Below are 9,751 nucleotides of genomic sequence, written 5' to 3' on the forward strand. Positions count from 1 at the left end.
TAGTGGCTTCAATTGTAGCTCAAATTGGCGGCCTTCATAAATGAGACCATATTAAAATAGATTGGTTGATTAATGTGTTAGCATCTAATGTAAATGTTACTACATATGCGGATCTAATAAAATTTCTTATCGTTTGACAAGAATAAAATTAAAATAAAATAAAAAAATCGTGTGTGTTTCTAGTGACTAAAATTAAAATCTATCAAATTATATATGGTTGAATGTAGGTAGTGTTTAGACGAATGAATCGAGTCCAAATTATTCCTTTCTTTTATTGATGTAAACCGTTTTAATGGAGGATAAATAAAACACGGGACTTCAAGTGGAGGAGTTAATCATACTCTTAATCACTTCAACTTTTAATCCCCTTGCCAAATTTTAGGATAGACATGAGACATCAACAAATATGTATGTACCAATTCAACACCATTTTTCTCCCTTGGAGTTTAGACAGTCGACAAAAGCAATCAAACAAAAACATCTCGCTCAGGAAAAATTTCAATATAGTCACCATGCACTTCTTCCTTCGTTATTTTCTCCATTATAACATGCAAAATTACTATTTTATAATGCGAATTACATATCACTTGATCGATTGAATTTCATTTAAGAACTAAAACTTCCTGCAAATGAGGGTGCAATCTTTTGTGATTAATCTAACTTAATGCAACAACCACAAAGTCTTGGAAATAATAATTTAGATTACATGCCATAAATCCCTAGAGTATATGGAGTTGTTTTTACAAAACTAGCGGAGAGTAAACTCATGATCCATCATTTAGATGAAAAGATCTTATTCTTGGAGAAGGCATCAAAAGACAAAGCCAAACTCCACGACATGTCCAAGTTTTCAAAGCCTTACAAACAATGTCTCCTTTGTTGGAAACCATGAAAAACCAATCCCCTTGGCGGGTTGAAGGAAAATGACGAACTACGTGAGAAGCTACAACCATCTTCAAGGAAAATAGGAAAAAAATTACCTTCAGCCGTCAAACGAAAGTATAAAGTGTGTCATTGTCTTCATCAAGGTAGAATTGCTATCCTGGAATGTAGAAATGGGCGCTTTCCCCTTCAGAAGGTAGGGCGAACTGAGACAGAATCAAATGAAGCATTAGTTAGATTGCAGATGAGAAGCTAAAAACAGTGGACATAAGAATATAAACAGCAATACCATCTGCAAAAATGAAACTAAACTGCGCCGTTGGATCCTTCACTTTGTATGCTGTTGAGGTACAAAGTGCACTCCTAGGTGGTGGAAATTGTCACTTTCACCTTCAAGAACACGGACAACCTGTTGGAAAGAAATCTTGTAAGTTCATATTGAAATTTGAAATGCAGCATGGAGACATTTGTAGTAAGATATACACAGATCTCTGTTTACGCAGTGGTATTTCTAACTACCAACGCCACAACATATATCTAATGTGTGTTTCATGAGCATGCATTTTTCATTTTTGAGAAAGGCGGTTCACATTGTTGTCAAACCAGGTTAGAGTATATCACTTGATCTTGCACCAACTTCATTAACAGTTCCCACAAATAATAAGAACCACATGGGTAAAATTTTGATTACCTCTCCCATTGATGGACGCATTTCAGGACTTCTTTGTATGCATAAGTATGCAGCTTTAGCCATAAGGTACACTCCATATGTCTCATACAAATCTCCTAAACGACGATCAATGAGTTCATGTAGTGCTAGCCTCTGGATTATTGGTTCTGCCTAAAATTTGCAGATATGGACTAATTAGTTGGAACCGGAGAATAAAGCACAGCTGTTTCTGCAACGAGTAAAAAATGGTTTTTCTTTTTGCCCTTTTGCCATAAAATAAGATGAAAAAACACATCATGAAGTCCAACATACCCACTCCCGTAGGGATTGAACTTGCCCTTCTCCATTTGAATCAATAATCTTGCGGCCGGTTATTAGTTGTAACAGAACCATACCAAAGGCATATACATCTGTCCGTACAGAAACAATACCGTTCTCTGCATACTCTGGAGCAAGGTAGCTACAAGGACCAAAAACTAGCACTAGTTTAGTGAAAGTTACCAACACCAGAGAATGTGGAGTGTGAAATCAAATGTAGGAAAAAGCGTATAGAAGTCCTCACCCTAGTGTGCCAATTATCCTTGTCGGGTCAGTGTCATCACCCGTTGTCTTCCATTTGGCTAAGCCAAAATCACCTAACTGAGTTTAGAAAATCATTCAATTAGCTAGAATAGTTTTCATAGTCTTCAGATCTTTGATAATAACTAGTCAGATCTTGCAGTCAAAACCTATTCTTCTCAGAGACGAAAACGAAAGATTATACTCCAAAGTCGAACAAAAGTAGAAGCCAGAAATGCAAAACGTAAAAATTAAATAAATAAAACAAAAAGAAGGGAAGGAAAAAAAAGAGGAGAACTAATAATATTTGTAATATACAAGTCCTCAGTATTCTGGGTCATAGGTATCTACTAGTTCCTAATTTTTATGTATCAATACTCCATCTGAACCAACCGAAGTGCTTCATGCACCACAACCTACATTTTCGCATATCAAAAGAAGGGAATTGTTATCAGCACTCCAAAATAGTCGTTACTAAAAGATGACTTTTTTCAAGTGCAAAGAGCTGCTGGCTAGAAAGAAATATAAACATACATAATTCCTAGAAGTTTTGCAGCTCATTAGCATAGGACTATGCAGATGACTCTAGATTTTTATCACAAATCTGGAGGGCACCAAGACTACCCAACCAGATTCTTAGAGGAACTTTAATTTATTACCATCACTACCCGCTAACCAAATCTTGAGCATATTGATAAACCAGAAATTTAAATGCACACTATGCATTTCTTCAAAGGACCTCATAAAGAGACAGACATAAAAAATATGGCAATTAATTTACCATAGGAACGTAATCATGTGTTAGCAGGATATTGCTTGGACGCGTGTCTCGATGAATTATAGGACCTCCACGACATTCTTCATGTAGAAAACGCAATCCTTTTGCAGTTCCAATGGCAATAGAATGTCTTTGGTGCCACTCAAGAACTGCCGCTTTTTCATCTACAAAAATAGCCAATAAGAATTAGCAAAAGAAGATGCACTTATCATGTCCATATAGTATCAACATAAGAACTAACAGGAGGAAAAAAGAAAAGTACTGGGGAAAATTTTAACAGAAGTTTACCAAATAAGTGCCATTCAAGAGAATTGTGGCAAATATATTCATAAACCAAGATATTTAGGTTCTCCTTGCAACAATAACCCAACAGCATGACAATGTTCTTATGGCGTGCAAAACTCAAGACATAAACCTCAGAGTGAAATTCCTTAAATCCTTGTGTACTTGCTTCTTTTCGCACTTTTGCTGCAATCTGCTGTCCATCCTTAAGCTCACCTTTATACACATGACCATATCCACCTTCTCCTATTAAGTTTTCCTTGGAAAAATCATTTGTTGCAAGCAGTATCTCTGAGTAGCTGAATGTCATGGAATCTTTGACATACATTTCAGTCCTTGTTCCGCATCTGGAACACAGAATTGGGGCATCTGAGCATCTTTCTTGGAAGGCGTTATTTTGCTTCTGGATTTTTTGAGGAACAGTGGATGGTTTATTGTCTGCTTTGGTTTGAACACCTGAAAAACAGAAAATATAGTCTCAAATTGTACAGTTGTGAGTGCTACAACCCTGGTCATTACTAAAGTCATACTTTGTCACTACTAACACCTTGATGCAATGAGTTTTTCTAAGCTAAGATGAACATGAAAGAAGGCATCAAGAACTTCTTTGTTAGCGGACTAGCTTGGCATATATGTTTGATGTAAGGTTTTCACTTACTTGATGTCAAACTGAATGATGTAGATAGTTAGAAAGTCCAGTTTTTTCTAGTAACCGTATGAATCTATGTGATTCAATCGATGAAATTCAAATGTGACAGGTTACCAGTGTTAACCATTTTGACGAGAAACTTATAAAAAGTGTTAACTCCAAATATTGGAGAAACAAAGAAAAGTTCTTGCTTTGCTACCTACATACTGAGATACTTATGCCTTAATATTCACATAAAACAAGCAAAGGATTCGGACTGATAATTTTAATATTTTTAAATTTAGATAGATAATAGAGCATAAAAAACTTTCCTCATTTGAGGTTCGTATCACATGACGAAACTCTACCAAAAGTTCAAAGATGGCTAAGATTTAATGCATGGATATTACAGCTGAGATGAAATCCTTACAGCAGAATCAACAGTATATATCTTGAATTTGTAAAGCATCTTTTAGAAAGGAATATGACAAGATTCTGACCTGAATTTTCTTGCTTACAGGAAGACCCTAGATTCAATAAAGTACTGTCGTCTCGTAACTTAAATGTAGGTGAAGTCACAAAGTGTTTTTGCAGAATCTCAGAGCTTTCTGGTGAATCAATGGATACAGGGTCGCTTCTGCAAGTGATGAGTGGTTCATTGTTTCCGTTACCTTGATAGTTGGATAGAGGAACGGGCTTGGACAAAGAAAAAAACAATTTGTGTTCTATAGTTTCAGTTTCATCCGTTATATGAGGTCTCACAACTTCCACAGCCAAGCTATCTTGAATTATTGCAACCTTGCACGGTATCTGCTTAAGGTAGAACGTCAAATCCCGTCTAAGGTGCCTGTGATAAGCTCTGTGAGTTACAATTGAAGCTAATTCGAAACAGAAAAGAGAATTCAAAAAATAGAAGGAAAATCTTTAATTTGAAAAAAATATCACGTTTAATGATTTTTTTTTTTTTTTTTTTTTTAGTACATCTATATACATTAGAAGAGGGGAAGTTCGGTTAAGCTACACAATGGGCAGCCTAGTTTGATATCAAATTCGCCATTCACGAGATTCGAACCTAAGACTTCTCCTAATTTGGCCCTATACGTTTGATGATTCTTAGTTTAAGTAGGCAATTAATCTTTAAGCGATAGTCTGAAGATACCCATTTCTTTTTACTAATTGGATAATGACGGTTTGCGGTTCAGCACTAATATGGAGTACTCTGAACGATTTACAACAGAGATAAAGAATAGTGATCTTTATAGTGTAGGGCCAGATTCTATGATTTTTCACTTAACATTCCAATCACATGGAAATATAGCAGCATCATTGAAGCAAGGATCCCTTTCCCATTCATACCTACTCCAATATTTGGAGTAAAACTCAAATTTTAGGTTATAAACTCCAACCTTAGGGCAAATATGAGTTTTAACCCAAAACTCATTTATGGGGCAAATTTAGGCCATGATTCTTCCTGAGTTAGTGGGCCCACCATATATGTGTATTTTATTTTAGTTTTATATTTATATATTAATTGAATTCAACGGTTAAGATTTAATATGATCACATCCAACGATAAAACAAAAGATCTAACAGTCCAAATTTAAATTCAACGGCTAAAGTAATTAAAAAAAATCTTTCATGCATTTCATACTCTTTCATAGTTTTCCACGAGTTTCCTAATGTCGGTTTAATGATTTTTTTAATATTTATCGGAATTTAAATATTTTTAGGTTAAAATGTTCATAAAATTAAATTAGGATAGTTTACATAATCACTATTTTTTAAAGTTAATTTAAGGAAAAAATTATCCTAAATTTATTTTTTAATAACCTCAGGCTAAAAATTAGTCCAGAAGGATTGGAACAGAAAAACTATTTCTGGCTTAAAACCTAAATTTTCTGCATTAAAAATTTCAGATTTTAACCCAAGGGTTAGAGATGGTCTTATCATCTAAAGGGGTGAAGAATAGACTTTATGGGTGGGACTTAAGTCATGAATCAGCACAAACAGATCTGATATCAACTGTAAGTTTGTAACTAAAGTGAAATCTAATACACAAGTAGAGGTAAGGAACTACCTATCAAGTACAACCCAAGCTGCATTGCAGGCCATAATCTCTTGCAAAATAACCTGTTTAACGGGAAAACCAGCAGTAACTTTGACTTCAATGCTGACCTGAATATAGCAGGGAAACTAGCAGGGTGAGCAAAAATTGAAGCAGCATTCAAATCTTAATGTTCAGGTTAACAATGACGAAGATGATGTTCATTACAAGTACGAAAAAGAACCGGCACATCCATGGTCACCATGTTAATTATAGTGTTACAAGTAGTACAAAACGCATACTAACATACCCCAAATTTTCAGATTGTGACACAACATTCAGCTCAAATTGTTAGATATGTCATCATATTATTGCAAGATTTGCTAATATCATGAATTCATGATAAGAAAAATGAACTTTCAGCAATCTCGGAAAGAAGATGTCTTGAGTAAAGACACATTTGGTTGAGGGAAAGCCAACACTCTGTTAAGGCAGGGACATAACGAACTCACAACTTTACAAATCATTTAAAATAGTAATTCTTAGCCTCAGATAAATATGTTACCCCTTGATCTTCACACTTTCCCGCACTTTGAAGAAGCATGTTAACATACATGTCAACTTTCTCTGTAACTTCTTCCTCTACTGCACGAATGCTGCTTTCCAAAAAATCCACGCCTGGTTTTGTTCGATATCCCACTGCCCCAAACAAAGACAAAAGAAGCACATATAACACATGCCAGAAGAAGCAGACTTAGTTTTTGAATTCCTGCTCGTAATGTGTTTGTGGGATGATCTATCAAATAACAGCAGTGATCATTATAACACAACATATAAGTTACCGATACAAGCACAGATGCATTTTGCAGAAATACACCATAATGAGATGGATAAGATTCGAATGTGTACGTACGATCAATGTTGACAATGCAAAGATTTGCCAGTAGGTAAGATTCAAATATAGATTCACACAAACCCTTCACCTTTTACATCTTATTAACCACCCAACTAATGATATGAAATTCAAAAGTTGCTAGGCATTGATAAGAGAAGTTTCTTAAAAACCCCATTCAAGATTTCATGTCATTTTAGGAAAAAAAAAAAAAAAGGATAAAAAACCATTAAAAAAAGTGCAGTTCAGTGAGGCCAATTCATCAAACACTTACTCGGGTGGACAACCCTATGCAAAACTCCAAGCACAATGATGGTATCCCCTGAATGTAAAACGTCACCCCTTTTCTGGAGACTGTCAATTGCGAGCGAAAGCTCATGCATGCCGCGGTCCTTGGTGGCGTCATAGGCAATAACAACGTGCGATGGTGTCAGGGGGCTCGCCATTTACAGAATATCACACACACAACACAACAACTGGAAACTGGGTCTTGAATTTGAAGCTTTCTTTTGAATGTTATGGTGGTGAAAATCGAAAGTGCTATTTAAAGGAAGATACGTGGAATGATTTAGCAGTTGGAAATCGAAAAAATGGCATCGAAATCGGTATACGATTAAACTTGAAAGGGATTTTGATTGGTTGGCCAATGGTAAGTGTTGGTTTGGAGTTCTGGCAAAACTTTGTTCCATTTTCTTTCTTTGTGCTTCGAAGCATTCACTTTGGAGAGCGGGAATATATGCCATGGATATTCTTGCCTATTCCAAGGAAATGGCGGGGGAAAGTTGCCGTCTTCTTCAATAAAGCCAATGGAGAAACTCTGGCACTGTATTGGAATATGCTTTTTCACGGCTGGTGTTTTAATTTTTTTCGGTCAATTAACGGCTAGTGTTTGGACTGCTAAATCATTGATCGCCAGGAAAGATTTGGGGACTCATCTTTGTGTCATTGAGTCATGTCCCGCTGTCTAGGCATGCAAATATTGTTGCTGCATGCATGCAGTAAAAACAATGACAATATTTGCGTCCCCCAAGGTCCACTTCGTTGTCCTCCTAGTTTTGATTAACGAAGAATGTTTATGTGGAAATAACCCACCTCCATCGTGGACCCATGTCTATCGCCGTAGAGTCAGCAGCAATCCTTGTTAGTCTCTTCCTTCTCTTTCCCTCCCTTTTTCTCTTATTTTCTAACCATCTTCTTCCTCTAGTCGTCTCACTTTTTCGCTTAGGGCAAGAATAGTCTTCGTGGTTGTGGTATCTCTCTTGCTCTGTCGAGGGATAGCCTTTATAGCGGCTATGATTTATTGTTCAAACTCGGACCTTTAAGTGCAAGTGTCGTTCAGAGTTGAGGTGATGGTTTTTGTGTTTCTTATGGTTTTTCTGCATGACTAATGACTATGAGGAGTAAGCTTGACATTTGCTGAAAGTGATTTACACTGTAATGCTTTTATGCCGACCATTGCAAGATCATCAGAGGATGGTTCTACGGTAAATTATCTTTCTTTATGGGTTGGTGTTAGGACTCTCCCTAATCATGATAAAGATTAATAACATCGAAATAAATTAGATAAAGTCAAAACCATAAGGTTCTGTGTGAGTAAGAGGCTCTCTTGACCCTCGTTGCAATTCCATTCCTTCTCCAATGACATCTTCAGGTATACCCTTGCACATAATGTTATTCTAGTATGCTTAATTAAACACATGTTGATTTATATTGTAATCCTTGATGAAGACTAACCCTAATTAGGTATAACAGTGGATCCTCAGAGACTGAGGGATTATGTATGTGGTCCAATATTTTAGTAGATATGGTATTGAGTTTATACATGCGGGTTCGAAACTCCTCCTCCCTTAAATTATTGTAGTAATTTGAACTCTTCCCCTCCCCTTAAAAATAATAAATTTATATAAAATAAAATAAAAAGTGACTGAGGGGTAATATTTTGTCCCTAATGTGGTTATAATTTTAATTCTTCTTCCAACATGGGTACGTTATTGATTGTAGATTTGTTGCTACAACAAAAACATCAACAAAGTCTTTATTCTACTAAGTGGGGTTGTCAAAAGTAGATTCCTTACTAATAACAAAAAATTAGTTACAACATTTGGCTCCTTTACCATACAAAGGTCATATATAATGAAAATTGTTCATTATCTTTATCGTTATATAAAGATTATCTCTAAAAACACATTTCAAATTAAATGAATTTGAACTATACTAAAGAGAATGAATACTTCTTATTATATTATTTGTACCCTAAAATAATTGTATGCTGTTTAGTAAAAGATGAATAACTTCTATACACGTAAGGAACCCTAGCAAACAACTTGTCCGTTTATTACTAAAAACTCTAAAGTTCGTGTCTCCGCCCCCCGTAGGAAATAGAAACAAAAATGCTTCTCTTACTATATTTTTTTTTGTTGAAGATAACGAAAATGGAGATGGGACCTCACATATGTTGGTGAGCGTTGTCTTTATTGGAGACATGTTACATGTTATAAATGTGGTAAATGTAGCATTACTCAAACAAAAAAGCTATGCAATTTTAACTGTTGAAGGCCAATTTAGTATTGCTTTTTTCATCAAAAGCTACTTCACTTTAAAGTTAATCAGTAAAACAGTGAGCACCACCACCACGTACCACTACAAAAGTTGCTTCACTTTAAAGTTATGCAATTTTATCCTTCTAGACACATTTTAACCTTAAAAGTGACCACCACCTACCACTACAAACCTAACCTCTTACACCACCATTGTCATTACCACCATTGTTCTTGCCACCACCACCACTACCATAATCCCACCACCACCACCACCACAACCACCATTGCAATCATACCCACCACCACTACCACAACTACCACTACCATCGTTGCCGCCACCATGATGACCATAAACACAACCACCACTGCTACCACTGCAACCGCCACCATTTTTGTTGTCGTTGCCCCTACCACCATTGTTGCTTCTATAGCCCAACCACCACACCCCTTATTGGTATACCTCCACCACCACGATCA

At 36.0% G+C, this 9,751-nt stretch overlaps 1 pseudogene; it reads right to left on the reverse strand.

Annotated features, from left to right (window-relative positions):
- Window positions 1–1,037: 1,037 nt before the first annotated feature.
- On the reverse strand, window positions 1,038–7,180 carry LOC137725110 (probable serine/threonine-protein kinase PBL7; annotated as a pseudogene).
- Window positions 7,181–9,751: the final 2,571 nt, after the last annotated feature.

Source organism: Pyrus communis, chromosome 2 (genome assembly GCF_963583255.1).
Source record: "Pyrus communis chromosome 2, drPyrComm1.1, whole genome shotgun sequence".
Classification (NCBI taxonomy): domain Eukaryota; kingdom Viridiplantae; phylum Streptophyta; class Magnoliopsida; order Rosales; family Rosaceae; genus Pyrus; species Pyrus communis.